Below are 25,661 nucleotides of genomic sequence, written 5' to 3'. Positions count from 1 at the left end.
GTACAGTATATCAGTTTCTTGTTTTTTATATATACTATACTACCTACTATTGGCTCTGTATTGCATTTTTGTATATCTGATTATTTTTTTACATATTTTAATGTATATCTTGACTAAAATGCCGAGGTATTGCAAATTCCTAGAATACATTTACAGTTCTTGAGGCCTGAAAAAGTGAGGTATATTGCATACTATATACAATTGCAGCTTTACCTCTGCTTGTCCACCTGTATACAAACTTTTTTTTCCTCTATTTTTTATTTTGAAGTAAAATTTTAGAATAAATCTCTTAGGGTAGCCTGGTAACAGACTAGAGTTGTGATGCAGTGTTGGTACTTAATGATGAAAAGTGAAATTTGTGGAAATTTGATGCAGTGTTGGTACTTGATGATGATGAAAAGTGAAATTTGTGGTTAGTTGTGTTTGGTAGACTAATTGTATGACATCCACAATGTAATTTTTTTATTTACTTTAAATGTATCTTGTTGCTTTACATTTAAAGGCAAGGAATTTAATTTTGAAGTAAGAAATTATACGCATTTCAGGTATTTGGTCATCTGCTCTGTTTTGCAAATAAATAAACAGACACTACTATTTTGGTGGGTTATTAATATGTTCAGGCTAAAATTTGGCTCATTTATTGTTTAAAGTTCTTTAATGCTTCAAAATGAAATTTGATTTCTCATTGTCAGTTATTTTCCAAAGTGATTAACTTTGAAAAACAGAAAATTATAACACCCTCATCTTGAGCCTTGCATCCTCATATTTTATTTCCCTTACAGATTTTGTTTTGTAAGTCTTGATATGCAAATTTAATCTCAATCTTTGAGTTCTCATCACATTTCTTTTTTTTTCTTTTTTTTTTCATATTGACTATGGTTGAAAAATCATAGAACTACACACCTCTCATCTTGTTCTATGTATTTTTGTTAAGATGCCTCATATTCAAGAATTGTAGTAATAACCATAAAAATTATTTTCTCTGGAATACTCGAGATGGAATAAAAGAATTAAAACACTTGTTTTTAAAGTCAGTTTCTCATAGGCACCTTGATAGCAATAATTTACCTTAGAAATAGCGCTAAAGGAATGTATTTCACTGGGCGACACGGCTTCCCTCGTCCCCGAAAATAGATTTTTTCCTACGTCAAAATCCCTTATCTACTCCAATACAGAGGCGAGTAATAGTGACACAAATGTACTACTATACAGTTTTGGAATCATACTGTCCTTAGATCTTGGTGGTTTTACTCCTGTCTCCCTCCAGCAGTGAGTAGACATACTTTAGTGTCCTTCCAAAACGGTTTTAAATGAAGTAATCATTATAGAGAAGTATATGGAGGGCCTGATATTCAAAGTTTAAGCAGTTACTTATTTGTTTCGGCTCCTTTTATGTTTCTTCTGTAATTAAATAAACTATTGGCCTGATAACTCATAATTGTTTCCTATGGACAAACAAATCAACACCTTTTAAGTTGGGAATAATCTTTCGTGCATGTCTTGAATGTTGGCTGCAGTGAGAGAATGTGCATTGCTTAATTTATCAATCTCACCATGTTTGTTTTATTTTGGCTTTTTATTTATTGTATTTTTGTTTGTCTCTGTTGCAATGTTTATCTCTCATGGAGAATAAATTAGAGCAATATACTGTGAGGGTCTGGGGTGACCTTGTGGCTGCTTCATATCTCCTACATCTATAGGGAGGGATTTAGCAAGAGGAAGGACAAGAGGTGCTCTGTTCTATCTTCTTTGGTGGGGAGGGATACGCCACTCTTGAAGTTCCAGGATTACTTGGGATGCTTTTTCTGCCTTCTATTCTCTTACCACTGTCTAAGAGTGCTTCTTTGTCAGAGTAACCTCTTCTGGGGTTGATATTCGCCTTGACATCTTCCCCCTCTGATAATGATAACGAGTTTTTGGTTTTCTATTATTTTAGAAGTGGTGTTTAAAACTTATCAAATATTTTTTAAAAATATATTTGGAAAATAAGTGCTTTCAATGTTGGATTTGCTTCTATAGGAGACCCAAAAGCTGCAAGTAAAGTTAGCCCCAATAAACCATAGTTCAAATTATTTAAGGTGGTTCCAAGAATTTAATCCCTCTCATGATGGTAATGTGTACAGAAGTATAAAAAACATTTTTTTTGCCACATGAAAAGCTGTGATGAGATATATTATTGTGTTCTAATTACAGTATAACTACTTCAGCTGAAGTTCCTTCGTGGTGATGTTCCTCATAACAAACTTTTGTATTTTTCCAGTAACAGTCCTTGGAAATTCTTCTTTGAAAATAATATGCTTGGGAATTTTGAAGTGAGCAATCTGAAATGAAATGAAAGCATATTCAGATGAAATCATTTCTCATTATTGGTAGAATGTTTAAACTTGATCTGCAAAGATGCTGTTTGAAGTACCTTAGCTCATTTAGCATTTTTCTCATGCTTTAGAGAGAGGCTGTTGTACGTATACTCTATTACATGCCTCACTGTAAAATCACAATTTTTAAAAAACTTGTTATTTCCAACTACAGTATATAAACCCGAGTTCCTTTACAATGGGAATTGCTTATGGCGAAACTGGAACACGGCTGTTAAAACTCTCGAATAAGGTGGTTAGGCAGTAACTACCAGCCGCTATGTAAACATTCTAGTTTGCCTTTTGGCCCAGGTTTCAGATTGAGGGGTGGCATGAGGTGGGCGTGATATGTAAAGGACCACATGTTTGTTTAGTTAGGAAAATTACAATTTACTATTTAAAAATTGTGATTTGTTCGTGCCCATTATACAAACCCTTGGTCCTTTATAACAGGCATATCAAGCACCCATTATGTGAGTATGAATACTTACCTTTCCCTTACACCATAACTTTAGAGATTCCTCGGTAAGTGTTGACGTTTTTGAGCAGATCGAATCCAGGCTACAGCTTCCTCTCCCATTCTCGAATCAGGTATGCCAAAAACCTGAAGACAGAATTAGAAGATTATACCCAATCTATATTTCTAAACAAAAGTATGTAAATCATGCCTCTATAAAAAAACTTTTCTCTTTCAAATTTAGTTGTTGCATTCATATTATGACGATACTTAAAAACCAATTAGAAAAAAACTGAAAAACAATAAACAGTTTTTTTAAACTTACAGCATTGATAATATTTTACCAGTCAGTTCTCAAACCTCCAGTGTGTTGCACAAAACCTTATGGCATTCATACATAACCAACCTGTGCCTCCAGAACTTCGGGATGTCCCATGAGGAAGTTTTCTATTTCTGCTGGAAATAAATTCTCTCCACCTCGTATAATCATGTCCTTGATTCTTCCAATAATTCGTCCATAACCATCTGGCTGCAGAATTGCCAGATCTCTGAAAAAATAGAATAGCAGTTTTTTTTAAAAGTTTGTAGTAACAATATTTGTTGAAGCTTTGTTAAAAAGAACTTTCATTGTTAATAAGGCTGTCAGAGGTGTGAGAGGTTAGTACCCACTGTCACTTATTTTTTCCTTGGGTTACATGAATAAATGCATAATTATAGGTTAGAAGCATGATTGTAATTAAAAAAAAAATATATATTATATATACACTTGTTTCAGCAAGAATATAAGCCACTGTCTTTTATAGTGGAGGCTCACTCCATAGGCGGGAACTGTCAGCTTTCCTAAGCACATGCTTGAACAGGGAGTAGGATAACCCCAGTCACCTCCTATATAGCCTGGCATTTACTGATGTAAAAGATTGAGACGGCCCTATGCCAGAGTTAGGCATCTATGACCCTCACCATTTAATTTGTCATAGATATGGGTAAGTGCATTAAGAAAAGAGGAGCACAGCATTCAAGATTCTCATTCACATATACCTCTTTCATAATCTACTGACCTCTTTATTAACATTTCAATATTCTATTTCTTGTACAGTGGTACCTTGACATACGAAAGGCTCAACTTACGAAAAACTTGAGATACGAAAGCAAATACGAAGATTTTTGTGGCTCTACATACGAAAATTGTTCAAGATACGAAAGGTTGTTGCTGTAAAGTCCGAGATTAGCCCGGACCACTGATAACAATTTTAAAATTCGCGCGCTGCCAACTGAGTAGACTTGCCACCATCCTCCCACTCTCCCAATGGTTCCTGATGCTAGTCACCGCCATAAGATCCTGCTCTCCTATTGGTCAGCATCTCTCCCATCGTGCTCTATGTAGCGGCGTGCTTTTTCGGCCGCTTTGCAGCATCATCGGTATCGTAAGCACGCAGAATTCATTCGTTCTATACGATTTCGTTTATTAACATAAATTAATTAGTGATTTCGTTGTAGTACTACTTTATCATGTTGTGTGAGAACTTTACTTCATATGTATACTTACTACATAACTTAATTATGTACAGTATATACGTAGTCATGGGTCCAAAGAAGGTTGAAGTAGGAAAGAGGATGCTTTCTTTGGAGACAAAGATGGAGATAATTAAAAAGTATGAAGCTGGCATGCGATCGAGTGTGATCGCCAAGGAATAAGGCCGAAATCCGTTGACAATAGGCACCATCTTTAAGCAGAAGGATGCCATCAAAGCAGCTACACCTTCCAAGGACGTGACTATTTTGTCTAGCAAGAGGAGCCACGTGCACGATGAGATGGAAAGGCTGCTTCTTGTCTGGATAAAAGACAAAGAAATCGCTGGCAATACGATAACGGAGATGGCAATCTGCCACAAGGCCAGCGCTTTTTTCGACTATTTGATTGCTCAGGCTGAAGACGACGGAGGAGAAGGGACATCGATGCCATCCCCCAGAGTTCAAGGCTTCTAATGGGTGGCTCGAAAAATTCCGTAAACGGATTGGCATCCATTTGGTGGTGCAGCATGGGGGAGGCGGCCAGCTCGGACACGAAAGCGGCTGAAGCCTTTATTAAGACGCTCAACGAAGGCAACAGTTCTCAGCAAGTCTTCAACTGTGATGAGACTGGCCTTTTTTGGAAAAAAATGCCTCATCGGACGTACATCACGCAGGAAGAGAAGCAGCTACCCGGGCATTAGCCTATGAAAGACAGGCTTACGCTCTCACTTTGTTCGAACGCCAGTGGGGATTGCAAGGTGAAGCCCCTACTTGTGTATCATTCGGAGACTCCTTGAGTCTTCAAGGCCCACAAAGTGCTTAAGGAGAAGCTTCCAGTGATGTGGAGGGCTAATGCGAAAGCCTGGGTAACGAGACTTGTTCATGGAGTGGGTAAATCTGTGTTTCGGCCCGACAGTGAAGAAATTCTTGGAAGAGAAGCGCCTCCCTCTGAAATGTTTGCTGTTGTTGGACAATGCCCCTGCTCACCCTCCTGGCCTCGAGGAAGATATCCTAGCGGAGTATTCGTTTATCAAGGTTCTATATCTTCTGCCTAACACCACCCCTCTCCTCATGCCCAAGGACCAGCAAGTGATATCGAACTTCAAGAAGCTGTATATGAAACATCTTTTCAAGAGATGTTTCGACATCACCGATACCACAAACCTCACCTTGCGTGAATTTTGGAAGGAGCATTTTTATGTTGTAATATGCATCCGACTCATCGACCAAGTTTGGCAGGAGGTTTCGAGGCAAACCTTTAATTCTTTGTGGAGGAAACTCTGGCCTGATGCCGTATCCACCCGAGACTTCGAGGGATTCGACGTGGGCGAAGCTGGTGCTGCAGATTCAGGAACAGTTGATGATCCTGAAACTGTTTCACAACCAGATTTTGAAGAGATAGTTGCACCTGGCAAGTCCATGGGGCTGGTCGTCGACGAGGACGACATCAATGACCTTCTCGAGGAGCACCAAGAGGAGCTTACGACGGATGACCTGAAGGAGTTGGAGGCCATGCAACATAACGTTGTTCAAGAAGAGTTCTCTAGCAGCGGCGAGAAGGAGGACGTCGACCCTATGACAACGGCAGAAATTAAGGATGCTCTAGCTGCTTTTCATAAGGTGCAATCATTTGTAGAAAAGAGACACCCCGAAAAGGCTTACACAGGTCGTATGCTTGCACAGTTCGATGACGTTTGCCTGAGTTGTTTCAGGAACACTGTCAAAAGCAGGCAGAAGCAATCTTCCTTGGATAGTTATTTTTTAAAGAGGCCTTTAGTAGAAGTAAGCAAAAAGGAAGATCCAATTGATACTACGAAAAAACAAAGTTGAAAGTGGTGAAGAAATTGAAATTGTAAAAACAAAAAACAAAAAAAAAAAAAATAAAAAAAAAATTTCAAAAATAAAGAAAATAAAAAATAAAAATTTAATTTAAAGTTTATTTAATTTAAAGTTTTTTGTAAAGTTAAGTGTTAACAGTTTTGTTAATGTGTTTCGAAAAGTTTAGTTTCTGTTTCCTGACATTTTTTAATGTGTTTCGTAAAGTTAAGTGTATGTACTATAAGAAGTTTTCTGCCGTTTGTCCTCCTCCTCTGTCGCCACTTTCGGAGATAGCCTCACTCGAAAGGTAAGCTTCCACATTTTACTTCATATGTCCGTATGTACGTACTGTATTTCTTGTATACCATGTACACTAATACACTTTATTTACAGGTACATACATATTAGTACTACTAGTACGTACCGAGTTAGGTACTGAATGGTCCAAATTGTTGTAGTATTTCATTGTTTATAGGTCAATTTAGCTTTATTATGAAATTTGCTGGGGTGTCTTGTAGGGCTTGGAACGGATTAGCCATTTTACATGTAAAATGTGGTTCAAGATACGAAAAGCTCACGATACGAAGGCCGCCTCGGAACGGATTAATTTCGTATCTCGAGGTACCACTGTACTTTCTGTTCCAGCTACTCTTCCTTAGCCCAAATATCCCTGAACAACTCCAATAGGTACTTGTGTTTTTCCCTTCCTTACACCAACAACAAATCAAGGTGCTGTTCTGGCTGTAAGGAAGTTGTCCTCTTTGTCAATATGTGTTAACTTCTTGCACCAACTGGAAAGTTAGCATTTTATATAATTGAACCTTCTTCAAATTCTCATTGTAAGAACAACTCACTAAACAAATCTTATGACATCAAAATATTTAAAGCTGTATATTTACAAAAAAAAACTTAAAAGAAACTTCTGCATCCTTAAACATTATTATCAAAACTCTTAAAACATTTATGCACTAAACAATACCTCAGACCATGCCAAAAACATAAAATGACATTTTTAACTCATGGAAGTTGCTAACTCCTTTAATAATAAAATAACTGCCAAATTTCTTTAACAGCAACAGCATTAAAAACAGTTTCCAACCTACCCTGTCTTTAACCACCTGTCCTCTTGTAACATCTCCTTTGTTTTCTCTGCCATCGTCCCACGTATCCCAAAAAATGTGCAGTAGACCCCGAATACAAAGTTCTCCCCCAACGCCAATGGGTGTCACTCTTCCTTCTTCATCAATTATCTTCACCTGAGGAAATATTAAACTGCTGATATTTGTTGGAGGTACTGGATAATAAATTTCTATTAAGGAATAAAACAGATATAAAGACTATTATAGTGGTTTTGTCAAACCACTCAGGAAGATGAGAATGCTAAAAATTAGTTTTCAGCCTTGGGTTAATCTAAAACTAGTTTTAGGAGTGAAAAAGTAGTGAAATCTTTAATTACTTCTGTATGATCTGATGGATATCCTATGGTTGAGGAGCGAACAGATACTGGATCAGTTGGGTAACACTGGAATGTAACCGGACTTGTTTCTGTCATGCCATACATTACCTGTAGTAAATGTTTAAATTTTAAAAATTCAGTCAATACTTTATTGAAATCTCAGGTCCCATGCGAGCTTTCGTTTTTGAAAGATACTGTGCACTTATCAGCTGCTGAATGTTTTAAATGTGTTTTGGTTTAAATTCCCTAGCAAAATACAGCCCTATTACAGAATTGTATTTTGTTTTTTACAGAAGCTTATTCCAATGCATTCAATCCTTTAGTACTGTATTGAAAAATATCAACTTTAAAGTATAAATGGGCCTTGTTTAATGAATGGGAGCAATGGAGTAAATGTGTACACTTACCAAGATATCTTTCATGTTCATTTCATTTATTATAGCTAGAACCAGTTCCTGAGGACAAGGGGCCCCAGACATAATTCCTGTAGACAAACTGCTCATATCCCTTAGGTTTGCTCTTTGAGCATTTAGGATATCGACAAACATTGTCGGAGTGCCATAGCAAGAGGTGACTCTGAAACAACAGTTACACTATCTGATACAGTACAAAGTTTTTTACTGCAGGAGAAGAACCAAAGTACCAAAGCCTTTGATATTCACTAGATAAATTTAAAATAAAAGTGATAATGAATTTCTTGATTAATTATAAGTAAAAAATATTTAAAGCGATAAACTGTCTAAAGTAGTTTCAGTACAGTATTTGAATATGTGCATGAACTATATGCTAGACAAGTTAACCTTCCCTCTGAAGGAGTGCAATAATTTCAAAGATAGGGAACTGCAAAATGTAGTACTTACTCTTGGATAGGATGATTTTCAGTTATTATTGTAACAAAATATGTAGTAGCATTTTGCTGATCTGTCAGTAATAAAAAGTAAAAGATGACAGTATCTTTTCTTGAAAATAACTGAATATTGTTTTGCTTTAGTGATTTATTAGAGACGTAAGCATCCACAGACAGATGTGAATTGGTGATAAGAAAATAATACCAAAGAGCAAATCTTTAGAACCTTTCATCTTGCATTGCTTGGACTGCAGCTTGAGGGTCAAACCCAGGACTTGGGAAAACACAAGTTGCCCCAAAATGTGCGCCATTCAGGGAGCCCAGAACACATCCAAAACAGTGATACAGAGGTACTGTCATGCAAATACGATGTTCCTGAAAGGAAATGCAGGATCTGTGAGCACACTTGGTAAAATATTCTTAGTTGCTTTTAAGAATCAAAAGTATTTTATTCATGAGAGAAAGTTTTTTTATATGAATAAAAAATTTCAGTGCGTGATAAGAGCTACAGAACTTGACAATGCAACACCTAAAAATTATGTCACCAGGGAAGCCCATTGTCAAGCTGGTAGAGATAGACAGGACATCACATTACTACAGTACAGTACTTACATTTAGCCCATAACCACATCTGTTGCCAACATTAAAAGCATTATTCACAATCATATGATGAGAAAGTGTTGCTGCCTTTGGTTGACCTGTGGTGCCCTGCAAGAATATTACTGTGCAAGTATACCTGATAATGACAAGAAAGGGTAAGCTTTTATATTTGAATTTTTTTGCAAATCAGCTTTGTTGAATATTTCCTCAAAAAAAGTATTATAATGGAATTTTTATCTTAATTCATTTAATGACAGAATGTTCATGAATTACTGAAAGATGTATATATAACATGGTGGAAGTAAGGAGGTAGGTAGCCTACTCACTGAAGTAAACTGAATGTTGCAAGGCTCATCAAACTGTATTTTATGTGATAATTCCTCAACTTCCCTCATGTGGTTGCTGTCTCCTGCATTGCAAACATCTTGAAATCTGTGTGCACCTCTAAAACTCGGGAGAAAAGGGACCACAATGTATTCTAAACAGCATTCTTACTCTCAGCTGGGTGTACTTATTCATATCCCATTGTTATTTGACATTTGAAATTATCATAAATCTCCACAAACCTTTCACATCTCGTTGCAGTATTCCTCTTGGTTTTACTAATACAGGCAGTCCCCGGGTTACGACGGGTTCGGCTTACGACGTTCCGAGGTCAAGGTGCTTTTAAATTTATATTCATCAGAAATTATTTCTAAGGTTATGACGCCTACAAACGCTGATCTAGTAGAAGAAATATGACACCAAAAATGCAAAATAATCAATATTTGAAGGTTTTTTTTGATGAAAAATGCAATAACAATGCAGTTTACAGTTTTTAATGCACCCAAAGCATTAAAAGTAAGGTTTGCTTAGGATTTTTTATGATGTTCCGGCTTATGACGATTTTCGGCTTACGACGCGTCACAAGAACGGAACCCCGTCATAACCCGGGGACTGCCTGTACTCAGGAATATTAAAATAACTACTTGCCATTCAAATATTTTACGTTATATCCACAAGTCACATTCTAATATAAAGTAACACAAGGAAAGTTAACAAAAAAAGGTAATTCTTGACCATCTTGAATGGCTTTGTCTTATTTCAGACAACCTGAAGCAGCCTAAATGCGACAAGATTTGTCAGGGTCCATATATGATTTAGTTTCATTTTTCCTTGGTATTTTGTATAAAGTATTTGTGGCTACATAGTACATACATATATGAATACCATATATAATTACAATAAAACTTAAATACTTCCATACAGTATTTCCCCCTCACCTTAGGTGTTTATCTGCAGCGATAATAACCCGTTTTAGGTGAGGTAGGTGGTTGCTAACAAGCTCCTCTTGACCATCAAGCAGCTCTGGGGCTAACTGGCACAGCATTTCATAGTAACTGAAAAAAAACCTGGATGTAATTTTATCAACCAACTCTTACCACGCAAGAGATCCACCAGTACGAATGCTTACCATTTAAGAGCTAAATATGTAACATCATTAACTATGTTTTAAATTACTAATATAAAACCTTTAACATTGATAAACCTTGTTACTGTTCGACGAGTCAGTTAAAGTTGTTTATTTCATAAACGGAAAATGACTTGGTTGCCTTACTTTGAAGTTTTGAACTTTTCATCGCAAACCAGGGCTTTTACTCGAACTTTGTTGAGACAAAACTTGAGCTCCTCCAAACGATATCCAGGGTTAATGTTGACCTATTTAATGAAGAAGTCGCATGAAGTTAATAACAGGAATATGAAAATATAATAATTCTAATGTAAAGAAAACGACCAATTATGACCTTGCTTTCATATGACAAGTCACACTATCGTTTTCAGTCAAAGATGGACAAGATGTCATCATGAAAGAATAAAATTTCGTAGACTTAATAATATAACTCTTATATAACATTCTATTCATATCCAAAGAACAGATGTTTAACAGTTCTACTTACCAATATCAAACCTGCTTTGGCAGCAGCATACTGTGTAAGGTACCATTCATAAGTGTTCGAACCCCAAATACCGATGCGGTCTCCTCTTTGCAAACCGTGAGCCAAAAATCCAGCAGCTAATTGGTCTGCCTAAGGGCACCAAAAGCACATGAGCCTTCGTAATAATGATATTTTTGAAAACACAACCATGAATACACACATTATATATGGAGGGGAAAAGTTTTAAAACAAGCTTGCCTCTAGCCGGGCTTCTGAGAATGTCTTCCTGATACCCTGGTGGACAGACACAACCGCCTCCCGTTTCCCATAGTTCTGATCTGCAGCATCCAGTAACTGTCCAACTGTCTTCTCATGAAGAGACCAAGAACCAACGCTGTGCACGTAACTGGTTGTCAATGGAACGCTGCTCTTGTATCTGAGAAACAGTATTGCAAATGTGTGAGGCAAATGACGTTCATAAACTGCCAGACAAAACTGTCATATAAAGAAAAGTAGTAGTCAACGTATAGCCTTTGCCAAATGTTTATCATTAACGAGTTAAATGATTGTAAATTTGTATTAAGAGAATTTTGACACATTTCTAGCGTCTAACAAGTTTATAATTTCCAAGTCAATCTAATTGAAAATGCCATAAAATGACAATTTGTCCAAAATTGCATTTTTCCTAACTATACAAACCTGAGGTCCTTTTACAATAGGAAGGTACTAGCGGCAGCTGGATAGGTCGTAAGCTTTCGAACAAGGGGTTCGGTAGTTAACTGCTTGTCCGACAGGCGCGCGCGCGCGACTGGTAGGTAAACAAATCACTTTTGCTTTTGGCCCAAGCAAAAACTGCAGAGTGAGGGGTGGCATGAGGTGGGGCTATGTGTAAAAGGACCTCAGGTTTGTATAGTTAGGAAAAATGCAATTTTGGACAAATTGTCATTTGTTCCGACACGGCATACAAACCTTCGGTCCTTTTACAATAGGAAGACTCACTTCTTGGTGGGTGGAATCTGAGTCTTTTGTGAACAGACTGGTGTTCGCCCAACCTTGGAAGCCTCCCTGGTCGTAAGAGCGAGGGAGGGATCCAAGCCTCTGTCCGATTGATCGGGGTGTGCACCGCAGGATCAATGGTCAGACCTCTGGACCAAGTACTAAGAGAGAGGCAAGCGTATCTCTTCGTACCAGCAAACAAGAACAAGTTCCTATTTGCAAGAGGCAACAACGTTATGGTTTGTCTCTTGTTGGCATCCACTTCCCCCCCCTTGTAGGAGGAAGTGGTGGATATTCGCTCCCATCCCTAGTGAAAGGGATAGGATGGGGCTCTGTCGAGTAGCTCACCGGCATCTCGTCCTTATCCAGCAAGGTGATGACCGTATCCCTCTACCCACAGGTAGAGGGGTAGAAAAAGATAGGAAGAGAAGCCAGTCACTCTCTCATTCACTTATCTATTCTTACAGTCACACCAGGACTCGATGCTGTTCAGAGCCTGCTAGGTCTGGGTTAGCTACACAACGTGTTGAGCAGCCACCACGGGTCCTAAGGAAAACGATCCAAGGACCTGTGGCAATATCCAAAAGGTAGAAGGAGGTGCCAGTGGTCTGGTTGTACCAGACCCCTGCCTGCAGCCTGCGCCACGGAGAAGTTCTTGTGTAACTCGAGGGAGTGTACTTCTAGGTCATCTTGGTGCTGACGAAGAGTCTTCAACACTCCGCCTGGGATGTCGAGTTTCTTCAGAAAGCGCGGTCGCGCTTTCACAGGACAAAGCAGCATCTCCTTCGCATCGAAGGCGGTGAAGTCCATTAGGGAGGGGACTGTGAAGGACTCTAACCGATCGTCAGGAAACCGAAGGGTTCAGAGTCTTCGCTACGAATTCGGTACGAAATCGAGCGTCACGAATCCCCATCCCCTGGATGCTTGACTTCGCAGGCAAAGTCATGCAATTACCTCAGAGGAAAAGAAGGGAATTGTCGAATGACCTATCCCTCTTCTCGACTTCGGTGATGTCCTGTACCCATACTGGTCTATCCGTCTGCAGCGAAGTTGTTGTTCTCGGTAGTGGATAGGACACCGACACTCAATGTTGGGTGTCGATGGTATGGGTACTGTGACAAGCCGTTAGGACGAAGAAAAGATTGTTATGGAACAACCGAACTAAGTCCACAGCGAAGTTCGTAACAGACTTGGGCGCTCTGACAGCTGCCTACTGACTGCGTTCGGTAGGAGGCAAGTTGTCCAAGCACCCGAGCAAGTCACGTGACCTTCGCCTTAACAGGGTTATGCCAAGAGACTAAACAAATAATTTGTTCGTCACCGATGCCAGAAGGCAAGGTGATGACTCTCTTAAGGCATGTGCCCAACAGGCGAAAGTCAATTGCCTTCTAGAGACCGCGGTCCTTGATGGCAAGATATCTCATAGTATAGTTGATTCTCGGGTAAGGAGAAACAACACTATGTGACGTTGAAGACGAAGGTGTACAGAAAATGCAACCTACGTCTTCACAGCTGAACCGAGAGAGGGATTCTCAAGATTCTGAACCTGTGCTACAAAGACTGAGAACGCTAACCGCTATTGATTGCTGTCCGGTGAGGACCGTAGTTGCAATAAAAGCGGAGCGCTTCCAGTAATGAAGACAGGGAACTACTGCCTGAAGAACTGCTTCTCATGGGCTGAACATTTGGAAGTAGAGCTGTCAGGTCGGAGAGTAGGCGATGTCTTCTGACATATCTGTTAATTCGGGGGCGAGCAATGAAATTGCCCACCTATGAATACGAGATATTTTGAAGACAAACTCAGATGTCTGCAAAAATCATTCGCATTATCGCAGTGCGATGCAGCGGTTGACTAGTACAGACTTCTGTTACCGTGCGGTAAACAGAAAGATGACAGAGTCCAAGAGATATCTCTGTTGAAAATTCTCGCAATGTCGAAGGCGATGAAATCGAGCGTCACAGCAGTAGATGGTCCTTCATTATTGCGAGAATCCCCGTTAATCAGAGACCTAAGTCCATGATTGTTGGGCAGAGATACGGTTCGGTAGTCAATCCAACCAGGGGAGAGAGAGACGTAACCGACCGTGCATCTCAGAGACCTAGCTGATACTGAGCCGCTATCAGGCAGTTCAATACGCAGTAGCTCTCGGTGACTCGTCATCCTGAGTTGCCAGGTAATCCATTATTCCACGAAGGAATGCGTTCGGCTAGAACCATCGAGCATAAAGAATACGCTCGAGCAATTATATTTAACCGAAACGGATTTCGGTAAATACAAAAGCTGATTTGGTGTTGTCATGACAATACCAAGTATCTAAAATCGAAACTGATAACTGCTGGGAGGTTGCAGGCAACCCCGAGTTGCAGTTCGATTAAGATACAATTCGTCTCGGTCACAAACCGTAGAGTTAACTACGGTATGCGCCTACCCCACGGACAATTCAACTGTTAAAGAATCATGTCGCGAGGGTAATATACGTAGTATATTTGTAGGTTCTGTACCACGACCTCCATCCTAAATTCTTTTCCCCTCGAGGAATGAGAATAAGGATTGGAGATCGACCGCCTTCGTTCTCTTATTCAAGAGAGTGAAGGAGAAGTCTTTCCCAAAGGAAAGCTTCAATGGTGAACAGAATACCGAAGACGATAGTTCAAGCCAAACTGGAAGTTCCCGTCCGTTCTTCTCTATTCCAGGTTAAGCGCCTACTGTGAGATACTCTTCTTTCAGCAGCGGTCTTCTTCCAAATGCTAGAAATTACAGGAATTCGAGCATAAGCGAGGTTCCCGATTATCGTGTAACAATTATCGGGGATTCTCGCTCACTTTGGACCGTGGTCTCGCCTGAGTGTTTGGAGATCGTAAAAACTCGAACACTCTGAGTGCGCTAGAAATTCCGTAGAATTCTAAGCACTCTGCGAAACCCCCACCGAATTCGTCAGACGATATCGGCTGGTGGTCCTCTCGAATTCCCGTAGAAATCGAGAAAGGGGCAGGATCCCTCCTCAATGACCGGGGCTTACGTCAGGTAGGACCCGAAGGTCCCCCCGGTAGCGCAGCCCCTAACGTGGGATCTTACAGAGAAATCTCTGTAGGATCCCTCCCCTTTCCCTCGTAGCCGTAAGCAGAGAGGGAATGGGGGAGGAATTGGATACTGGCTCGCCTTCCCAGCGGATCTAGCAGTTGGAGAAGAAAAGGAGCAGCCATCGCCTTACGGCGATGGCCTCTCAGAGCCTGGGAAAACGTATCGTCAGGAGAAAAACGTTTTCCCGAGGAGGGTTACGAACTCATACTGTAGGTAAGTGTCTGCCGCCACTGTGAACGTCGTCTGGGTGGGGCTGATCGACACCTGACAGTAGAGAGCCGATACCGCTCCGACTCATTCCAGTCCTCGTCGAGGTCGAAACCTCAGGAGGACCGAAGGGGTATTTAAATACGGTGTCCGAAGACACGTATAAACGCCTCTGTCGCAGTAGAGGAGGTGAAGTAGCTTGTTCGACCGTCCAGAACTGAGAGAGCCTTCTTGTCCGGAGACGAGAGACTACCTGGTTCAACACAGTCGGCAAGCTCCGATCGCGGCCGACCCACCGTCGATTTGGGTTCCCTCTCGGGCCCCAAAACGACTCGAGCCGAGACGTGGCTCTGCTGGTGGGAGCGGCGATCCTTCCCCGAGGTCATTGTGCTGACGAATCAGCGCCGTAACCTCGGCAAAGTTCCTCTGGGTCTCGGAAGTCACAGCATCTTGCAGAGTGGGACCGTTAAGCCCTTCGAACGAGAGCATATTCCGAGAACCTTCCTCCTAAGAAGGGGGAACAGCGACAGCCCTCTCGGTCTTCCCCATCCACTTGCGCATACGCCCTGGCCGGTCCAAGAAACCGTGCCTGGCACGTAGGGCGTTGTGGTGGGATCATGAGGGGCGCACCCCTCACGATCACTCCTCAATAACCTCGCTCCTCCCGGTGTAACCCGAGGTGGTTGAAGGTACGGGAGAGGCAGACCTGACGCTCCCTCGTTGCTCGCTGGCAGAACCAGCAGGCTTGGAGGGCTGCAGGCGATCGTCAACCCGCGGTGGCGATCGAGCTGCAGGCCTGGTCGAACCGTCTCGCTGTGGAGAACGGCTGGACTGAGCACAGCGGCCCCGATCTCGAGTGTCAGAAGAGCTGGTGCTGGTTGCCGTACCCGATCGCTCTCTGTGAGAGCGACGGTCAGGCGACCTGCAGGCTCCACTGTCACAGTGAGACCGGTGCTTGTCCTCACGGCACGTCACGTCGCTGGTTCCAGCCGTGGCTGGCACCGGCGAACGGGAGGACCTCTTCCCAGCCTCAGCCCGTGGCCGGTCGTGGACCGTCACGTCCCCGGGTAGCCAGCTGTTCGCCGCGAGAGCGAGAGCTGGTCTGGTGAGAGTCGCGTGAGCGGCTGTCACCAGTCTTCCGCCCCGTGCCGTGAACCTGACGCTGAGCGGACTCAGAGGTCTGGTTCCTGGCTGCACGGTCGCTGGTAGGCGACCCGTACACCGTACACTCGGTACCTCCCGCGAACGAGAGGCCGAGACGGACCCTGATGCAGTGGCAGCACCACTGACACCAGGCGAGGAAGTACCGGTGTTAGCCGGTACCCCTCTGGTCCCCGTAGTCTTCTCCCTTGCGGAAGAAGAGACGGGCCCCGCTCCCGAAGGAGCAGGAGGACCAGCGGAAGGAACCCTCCCGTCCCACCGAGGTGAGACGGGTCCCGAGAAGCTCCCGAGGAAGCTTCTTAGGAGGGAGGAGGCGACCTTCTTCTTCTCGGCTGTAAAGCCTTAGAAGTCGAAGGGGAAGAGGCGGCGGCCGACGACGATGAAGAAGATGAAGACGACGACCACGACACCTTCCTCCTCTTCTTCGTCAGCTTCCTCAGGACAGACGTAAGATCTGCTATCCAGGGCGGAGCCGGGGCTGCTGTAGCCGAAGCCACAGGGCCCGGACGCACCTGTACAGACAGACCAAAGTCTGGGGTAGTACCACCACGAACAGGGTACGACATCAGCAGGTATGGGCATCTCAGGAACAGCAGGCCACGGCCGCCAGCATATCATCGGTAGGGACAGCCAGCGCAGCAACGGCAGAACAGCCAGTGCAGCAACGGCAGGGACAGCCAAGCGCAGCAACTGCATCCCAGAATCGGCAGGTACGGCAGGCAGCACCGGAAACACAGGAAGTGGAGCAGCAGCCAGCAACATCCTGGTACCGGCGGCAGGTCCAGGGGCGAGTTCTAGGGCAGCGGAAGTGTGGTCGCTGCAGCGCGGCAACCACGAGCGGCGGCGGCACGCCCCCCTCTCGGTACGGCGAACGGCACTTCACAGCGGCTGTAGGCAAGACTGAAACCACGTGAGGCGAGTACACCAGGTGAGGAGGGACGTCGTCACCTGGTTGCGTGGTCACCACTCCATGGGTGACCGCAGTAGGCCCAGACATAGAACCGCAGCCCCTGGACACCAGCACGCTCTGCAATTGGAAGGACGCCCATACCTCACCAAGGTCCACGCTCGTGGCAGTAGCACCTGCGGAAATAATAGTAGTAGCGATTAATTGTGGGGAAATCCCCTCGTGCGGGGGTTTGATCCCTCCCGAACGAGTGGAAGACCCCTAATACAATTGTACATCGGGCACCGAGCGCCCTCCCCCCCCCGCGCTCGACGGATCGGGCGAGGAGAAGAACGCCGATAACCTCCCCCCCCAAGGGGAAGAGCCATCTGTGGGAACTGAGCGGGGGGGGGTCTCGTTCCCCACCCCCGCACAGTACCCATGTACGCAACAACAAAATAAGAGCCCAGAGCAATCGTGCCATCGGCACGAATACAAGGCATAAGGATCAATTCCCTGACTGAGCGGAACTTGAACCAAATAATATTGATGCAATCAATAATAAGGAACAAAATGAAAATGCATCTTGCAAAACGATTCACTTCACAATGAATAAGGGGCTCGGATCGAGCGCATTTGCGCCCTCGGTACCGAGCGCAAGGGTGAAAGGTTCCATTCCTTACCTTTATGGATCAAGGTTTCTGGAAACCTTGATCCATAATGAATTGATGCAATCAACAAATATATGAAAATGAAAAGACTACTGCGCTTGCGATTCACTTCATACAAATAAAAAGGGGAAGGATCAATTCCCGTGAATAGCGGAACATTGATCCCAGTCAACAAAGCAATCTCAATAAAAAAAAATGAAAATGAAAAAGAACTGCACTTGCGATTTCACTTCATTCAAAATAAAAAGGGGGAAGGATCAATCTCCGGGTAAGCTCGGAAACTGATCCAAAATGAGTTATTGCTACAATAATAAAAAAATAATATATGAAAATGAAAAAGAATACTGTACTTGCGATTCCACTTTCATACTGAATAAGTTTCCGTGCCGAGCGCATTCGTTCGGCAACGGGCATACAGGTCAAAAAAATATAAATGAAAAGAGCACTTACTTACGATTTTCATCTACACATTTCCAACCCAATATACGCTCGGAGCGAGCGCTCCCGCCCTCGGCACCGAGCATACACATACGAGGATCATTCTGGGAAAATGAATTCCCGCAATTACGCCTTCAGTCCCGGCACTCGGGTAATCGGAGGGCGTTGTGAAGCCAAGATCCTTTAATTCACAATTGAATTCAATGAAATGATTGTACTTACAATTCAGTTTCACTAGATACATAGAAAAAGAAAAACACAATCATGCGAAAGCAAACGACGATGAAGCGGGCAGAGAGCGATGATACACGTCCACACGCCAGCAGGCCGAAAGCAAAAGTGATTTGTTTACCTACCAGTCGCGCGCGCGCGCCTGTCGGACAAGCAGTTAACTACCGAACCCCTTGTTCGAAAGCTTACGACCTATCCAGCTGCCGCTAGTACCTTCCTATTGTAAAAGGACCGAAGAAGTTTGTATGCCGTGTCGGAACAATTGTTTTGATCACAGATTGCAACACAAGCATGGCGGGTATTAGCACAGATACATAACAATTAGTATGCACTTGACCTGTATTGAGGTATAACCTATCAAGGAGGCTATACGTAAATAGACTACTACCCTAACCAAGATCTGAACCTATAATTTTTGGAATACAAGTAGGGTAACAGTAACCATAACCACTATGTCATTTATTACATCAATTCGCTTTATAAATAAGTTATTCTCTACAAAGTGAATTCGATTTTACGATTTATTTGCTGCTTGATATTTAAAAGTAAAGGCCAATTATTTGTAAAACTGAACTCAAGGCACTGTTCAACATTCAAATATCAATAGGCAGCTAAACTATTAATATCAGATAAATTTCCCTTCGGGATAATTTGGGTTGTATATGTCTTCTGTCATCGTTGAATATACGTTGGTTAAGAACAGGTCTAACTAGACCACGGTCTAGATCTATCTGGACCGTGAACTAGACCGACTTGAATTTTTCCATTCAAGACATGTTGACCAAGCACGCTTGTCGGAACAAAATATTGCAGTGAATCTGTCACTATCTTTGTCAATCATTTTCAAGTTGTGTAAACTAAAATAATGGCTTCAGCACACAAGTGAACATGAAAACGAAGAGATCAACCTCTGTAAGATGGAAATTTTAATCCTGAGAAATTTTATTTTACTTAAGAATAGTTATGGATATAATATATAGATACGTTCCCTTCTTATCTAGAGCGTTGTTGAAATAGCAGTGAGTTGTTACCAATAAAAAATACAGGGTTTATTTATTGATCTATTTATTTTTTTACACATATCATACATAACTAGACTGTAAACCAAGTAAGGATTTCAAGACAGCGTTAACTGCATCTAATATCAGACCTCTTTCTTTCATGTTAAGGTCTTCAATCGATCTAATAAATTAACAATTGAGCACTGTATCACAAATGTGGTGCGAATACAAGGTCAACCAACGAATTTGAGGCGGCACACCAGTGGGTACGCTGCTCTTAATCGTAGAGCAGCAAACATTTCCTTATTATTCATGAATACAACTAGCTACATTTAGATAGACTGAATCCAAATCACCCCCTACTTAACTTTACCAACTCGTCCTAAGACACGAAACTGCCACTGAATTTTGAATGCAAAGAAGAAGAATAAAATCAGAGGAAATTATGCTATGTGAGGCGTCAGGAGTGTTATTATATTGTGGGTCTTTACTTCCCAAGGTCACTACACCCCTCTAGCTCTGGCATTGGGTGCAAGACTCTACCTACCTAGGCTTGCTAGTGGAGTTTTGTTGTCCAATCTAAATATAACTACGTCAAGCAAGCGCAAGTACCCTTCAATGCAAAGATAATAAGAGAAACGGAAACATAAAAACTACTAACCACGGTAAAGCTTACTTAGCATAGCAACACTGTGTACAGCATTTCTGACTGCTGTTAAACCTGTATGGTGAGGATATTAATTTTCACACAAAAAGTAAGTTATCACCATCAACAGCTAATGAACACTACTCCTCACTATGTCGCGTACCTGACACAGGCATACAGCGGTTTATATGGAGTCTTGCTGGTGTGAAAACAAAGACCCTGCTTGAGCAGAAGGACACCACTTCTCACTTTATGCTTCATCACCAAGCACTGATTTGAAGATGACGACGACGAGTCGACGAAGCGAGGAGCACTGTCCGTGTTGGGCTAAGCTAGTTTACTGTGGGTTGCGGGTTGCGTATGGCTGTTAATCTCAGATTTTACACACCATCATCTTCGATGAGTGGTAATTTTATCAATTTTTCAGTAGCCTTGCAAGTCTATTTAGCATTGTTTTTGTCTGCGGTGTCTGTTTACAAAGAGAGAGGGAGAGAGCAGGTGGGGGCAGCTGTATTCTTTGAAACTACTAATTAACACCGAGTCAATAATTGTATTATTTATTGCAACCGTGGTCGTTTAATTTAGTCACATCACAGTTAGCTTAGGAAGTGGCATTTTACCGAATACCTGGCAAGACGAATGTTTGTGTCAATACCTGGTTTTAGAAAAACGTGACAGGGAATCTCCACCTCCCCTATTTGCTTAACCTTATCACCTACGTATTTTCTTGTTCTCTGGCGAAAAATTTTGGTTAGCGTTATTATGTGCGTGTGTGTGTGTGTGTGTATGTGTTTAGTAATTATGGGTCGAGGCAATGCCTTTGCAACGGCGCTATGTTTTCAGCAAAAAAACTTTCCCGTTATAAATGACTCCAGAGAAAATACAAGGCAACTGTTGATGCCACACTCATACTCTTTTTGAATTGTTGTTCTAACCCATCACACATTTAAAATGTTAATTGGGTTAAGGAGCATATCACCGCAATCTTCACCAATTGATAATATCTTGGGTTTCGTATTTCATACTTGCACTTTATCACGAGTTTAACGAACTGCAGTTACTATCATAAAGTATAACAAACAGAATATTATAATTTTGCTCATTTGGAATGAGGTTGTAAAGTAGAATGCTTGACAATTTCAGTAGTATTCTACGTAACGGAGAGTGGTAACCGTCCACTTTATCACGATTTTAACGAACTACAGTTACTATCATAAAGTATAATTGACAGAATATTGTCATTTTGCTCATTGGGAATGAGTTTGTAAAGTAGAATGTTTGACAATTTAAGTAGCATTGTTAGGTAACAAAGTTTGGGAAACATCCACCAGGTCGGCGCTGCTTGCAGCCCCCTCCGACACTTCTGCTCAGCCGTCTTCCAACACCCGCGAACCGCGTGGTCTTTATTTGCGCTTCTTTCGTTCACTATCTTCTTAATGGAGCTTGCAATTGAAGAAATGGATGCAGGAATTCTTCAAGAGATGGTAAGCAAAGAAAGGTGTAATTATATTGACCCATAATGTTGTGTTGATTTGGTTTATGTCTTCGTAGCAGTAGATAGTAGCCTACACTTTCTTGGTTAAATGTCTAGATTTTCGGAATTTTATTTCTGAGGCCTAGGTATATGTTAGCCGGCGGCAACCCTTTGGCGTTTTGAGTGTCATTGTGATGCATAAGGACACCTGCTTTATTTTGCATGTCATTACGAATTCTTTGCAGTAGGTAGGCCTGTAGGATAATGTCTCATGCCGTCATTTTTTTCAGTTTCTGACGTATTAAGATAGCGGGAAGAGTTTTTTTTAATAAAATGCATTGAATCAAACGTGGTTTCTCAACGAAATTTTGGAACGTCACTGTGTGAATGAAGGCAGCAAACAAACCTTTGAGAGAATCTCTACTATTCGATTCAAAATGGTTCCCTTTTTATTAAGCATAATAATTCTTTGTTTAATTTATGTTTTTATTGACCGATATGTTTTCATAGATTGGTGACAGCAAGAAAGTGTATTTAGGTTGCCGAGACGACATGTATTCACTTCAATTATTAGTACTCGTTTGTTAAGATGCTGTATCGTTTCAGCCTTATTCTAAGTATACAACCTAGTTTCGAATACTTAGAAGTAATTTCATTGCGATAATATTGATCGAATAAATATTCCAAGAAAAAATAGTCGTTTAAGCCCTTTCACACTATGCGATTCTTGTCGCACCAAGGTACGATTGCAGTGCCGGATCTAAATACGACGCAAAATTGCACAAATCGTACATTTGTCCGACTGCCGCACAAAGTGATCCAATTTTGGACAAGCGCTTGCAGCCTGCTCATCTCAGCCTGTAGTGGTGACTAGATGGACAGGAAGAGAAAATTATTATCTCTATTTATTACATTTGAGAAAAAAAGAAGAGAAAATCTAGAATTCACCCGGTACACCCTTTGAATAACAAAGGCGCACAATTGTATGGTGCATTTGCCACAATTTTCGAGGAGCTGAAGAGAGATAATGATAAATTTTTCAATTACTTCAGAATGTCTACAACAACCTTTGAGGAACTCATGTCACGTCTACATGACCAGTTGCTAAAAGAAATACGACATTCAGAGATGATATTTCGCCAGCACAACAACTGGCATCTCTATTTATCAAAAATATAAACTGATATATCTGTATCAAAAAATAAAATCTTTTACATTGATATAAAAAATGCATATATCTCTCTGTTTCATTAATTAATGTAAATAAAACTTAAGTGTTAACTATAAAAACTTCTCTAAAAATCATATATATCGAAATCAAAAGCTTTTAGTCCTCTTTTATATCAATAATCTTACGATAACCTAATAATTTCAGTATCAAACCGTATATGTAACCTAAATGAAAAAAAAAAAAACAGCAAATCATTTAGTAAATCATTTCTCATTAGTTTATACTTTAGCAATCCAGACCTGTAGTTCTTTCTTTTTTACGAATAACACTATTGTTATTATTATTATTGTATGGTGTTTTTTTCGTTGCATGGAACCAGTGGTTATTCAGCGACTGGAATAACACTTATTTGTATCCATCAAATGTTTTCAATACCCAATGCACCCGATCACCAGAAGCAGCGGAGGTCTACTGTTGCCGCACGTATATGCAGGAAAAAATCGCATAGTGTGAAGACACGTATTGAACTCAATGGCCAACTGCAATCCCGTCTGGGTGCAGCACCGGACATGGCCAGTGGGGCCTGTCGACTGTAATGCGATGCCGGACCGACATAGTGTGAAAAGGTACATTAGAGATAATAGTCGACTGCTAGTCGCATGTAGGTGCGACATCGTGTCGCATCTACGTACGACATAGTGTGAAAGGACCCTAAGAATGGTAGTAGTAAGTTCCAGAAGTGAAGCGACAAATCTCAGAATTGATCGTACTTCTATAGAAACTCATGGGGTTGCCAGTTAGTATATTTTTTCCAATTATTGTCATCCTATTTATCTGATGAAACGTATCAGTGATTAACTGTATAAGCGCACGAAGTATTTCCCCAGTGAATGATCAATGTTAGTTCAGTAATTGTATATTAATAGAAAAAAAAGAATTTCCCCAAAGAAACATCTGCGGCTTCCAAAGTGTGATATGAAGTGTTCACCATAGAGTGGCAGCAGGAACCGTGTGCATAAGCATTGGCCTAATATTTGTAAATTAACTTTCTACTTTTATAGCGTTATATCGAAAGTTATTATGATTTCTTTTGATAAAGCACAGAGAAGTTTAGCATCTGATTAAATGAAATATAAATAAGACAAGTTGGTGTAAAAAAAATGAAATCCAAGTTATGTGCGCGTTTAGCGGTGGTTACATGGTTAAGCCTATTTTCAAGAATCAAGGAAATATATTTTCCAGCTTGTTAGTTAATAATTTCATGGAATTTCTCGATTGTGCAATAATTTTTTGCATGCAGAATTGCGTTCAGGGTCGCACCAAACAAGTATTTTCGTAGGTTTCCACTTTTTTTTTTTTTTTTTTTTTTGCCAGTGCATAAGTGAGACTATTCTTATCCAAACGATCCGGAGTGTGAATATGCTTGGCGAGCATTATTTTAATTCGAGTATCCCCTGTTATGCTCTCTCTCTCTCTCGCTCTCTCTCTCTCTCTCTCTCTCTCTCTCTCTCTCTCTCTCTCTTCTCAGGAAGTTTTTATCTACCAGGAATAACCAGAGGTCTGTTTTAAGAATCGAGCACTAGGCCTATTGGTCATGCTCGGGTGCTTCTTTATATATATATATATATATATATATATATATATATATATATATATATATATAACTCATAAATTTCTGTTATGCAATGATACTTGACTGGATCGAACTGATTACTGGTTGTCAGTGGAAATATGAATTTGGGTGATATCACTCCCTTATGATACGCCCACTTACGCAAATTCAGTCTTAAATTTCACGGTTGGGATATGATTCGAAGAATTGAGGTAAAAGGTTGAAGTGAAAAAGGTGGAGTTAGTATTGTGGGTAGAGGTAGAGGTAGAGGAGTGGGTTGGAGTCTGTCGTCTCCTTACTTAACCAGATGATGATTTTACGGGTGTTCTGGTTGCTTGCGACCGACTTCCTTATTTTTTATATAGCGAGTCTGTTTCCCAGGTGCAAGGACAGGTCCTGGTGTCGGTCCTGAAGGTTCTATCTTTGCCTAAATAACAGACAGTGGCCCTGCATTGTAAGCCTTGCAATACCCGGAACTAGGCATGGTTTTATGCATCTTCGCTAAAATAATTGATAATACACTATAATATTAAATATTTGTTTCCACATTGCTCGAAATATACATTGGTAATGTTGGTAATCCTGTGTTGAACGAGAATTTAAAATTGTTTCGTTTCTATAGTTTGAAGTAATTGCTATACTTTAGAATAATTACTATTACCGTAATTTTTTCTTATGATTGTTATAAATATCATAGATTTGATATTTGTGCATTATATGTTAGCTTTATTTTGCTTGATAGAGCTTTCACTGTAGAACAAAAATATAGTTTTCAGCTACGAGTTGTAGTTGCCAGTTAGTGAATTTCGAACGAAATTCTCTGAAATTTGTCGCTTCAGTTTTGGAACTTACTACCAGCAATAAAACAAATCTCGACCAAGAAAGCGGCTAGACTTATGCATATTGATTCGACAGCAATTTTTGTTGTTTTACCCTTCTTTTAAGAATTTTTTTTTTATTCCAAATAAGTAAACATTACGTTCTTATTGTAGTCCTTATGTAACTCGCCTCTTTAGTATCATTCTAAAACCTTAGAGCAGAAAGAAACGACTTTGCAAGCCGTGTTTGTAGTCGGTTTGTTTACAGTTCTTAAGGCCTGGTATTCAAGCACTGTTTACCTGTCAG

The 25,661-nt window shown here is 41.1% G+C and overlaps 1 long non-coding RNA gene and 1 pseudogene across 2 annotated transcripts in view; one reads left to right on the top strand and one right to left on the bottom strand.

The window, feature by feature from the left end:
• Positions 1-2,116: 2,116 nt before the first annotated feature.
• On the bottom strand, positions 2,117-20,637 carry LOC135214953 (medium-chain acyl-CoA ligase ACSF2, mitochondrial-like; annotated as a pseudogene).
• A 997-nt stretch (positions 20,638-21,634) lies between these two features.
• Positions 21,635-25,661, top strand: part of LOC135214952 (uncharacterized) — a 171,059-nt gene continuing 167,032 nt past the window's right edge. The window contains exon 1 of one of the 2 annotated variants that reach the window (XR_010314530.1): positions 21,635-21,763. This is a non-coding gene — a long non-coding RNA (uncharacterized LOC135214952). The remainder of the gene's footprint in view (positions 21,764-25,661) is intronic. The other variant, XR_010314529.1, reaches the window with a different exon arrangement.

Source organism: Macrobrachium nipponense, chromosome 46 (genome assembly GCF_015104395.2).
Source record: "Macrobrachium nipponense isolate FS-2020 chromosome 46, ASM1510439v2, whole genome shotgun sequence".
Taxonomy (NCBI): Eukaryota; Metazoa; Arthropoda; class Malacostraca; order Decapoda; family Palaemonidae; genus Macrobrachium; species Macrobrachium nipponense.
Note: the sequence above shows the minus strand (reverse complement) of the source record. Positions and strands in the feature narration are given on the sequence as shown.